The sequence below is a fragment of the Nomia melanderi genome, unplaced genomic scaffold (genome assembly GCF_051020985.1).
Source record: "Nomia melanderi isolate GNS246 unplaced genomic scaffold, iyNomMela1 scaffold0014, whole genome shotgun sequence".
NCBI lineage: Eukaryota > Metazoa > Arthropoda > Insecta > Hymenoptera > Halictidae > Nomia > Nomia melanderi.
Genome location: NW_027475130.1, coordinates 5,450,186 through 5,451,140, shown reverse-complemented (window position 1 = coordinate 5,451,140; position 955 = coordinate 5,450,186).

Here is a 955-nt window from a genome sequence, read left to right as displayed (position 1 = left end):
CCCCATGAGACGGTGATTTTCTCGGCCCCTGGTGGTCCGAGGTCGATCCCGCTGCACAGGTTCATGCCCCAGGGCCTCCTACAGACAATGCACTTTGATTTATTGCGCTATCTCTAATAGTACCCGAGATATCACCAGATATATATTGGATTTTCCCCTGACCCTGAGTGTCCGGCCCCATGAGACGGTGGTTTTCTCGGCCCCTGGTGGTCCGAGGTCGTTCCCGCTGCACAGATTCATGCGCCAGGGCCCGCTGCAGATAACTCACTTTGATTTATTGCGCTATCTCTAATAGCACCCGAGATATCACCAGATATATATTGGATTTTTCCCTGAACCTGACAGTCCGGCCCCATGAGACGGTGATTTTCTCGGCCCCTGGTGGTCCGAGGTCGATCCCGCTGCACAGATTCATGCCCCAGGGCCTCCTACAGACAATGCACTTTGATTTATTGCGCTATCTCTAATAGCACTCGATATATCACCAGATATATATTGGATTTTGCCCTGACCCTGAGTGTCCGGCCCCATGAGACGGTAGTTTATTCGGCCCCTGGTGGTCAGAGGTCGTTCGCGCTGCACAGATTCATGAGCTAGGTCCTCCTGCAGACAATGCACTTTGATTTATTGCGCTATCTGTAATAGCAACCGAGATATCACCAGATATATGCTGGATTTTTACATGACCTTGGGTGACGGATACCAAATATCTGTAATTTTCTCGGCGCCTGGTGGTCCGAGGTCGTTCCTGCTGCACAGATTCATTCGCCAGTGCCTCCTACAGACAATGCACTTTGATTTATTGCGATATCTCTAATAGCACCCGAGATATCACCAGATATATATTGGATTTTTCCCTGACCCTGACAGTCCGGCCCCATGAGACGGTGATTTTCTCGGCCCCTGGTGGTCCGAGGTCGATCCCGCTGCACAGATTCATGCCCCAGGGCCTCCT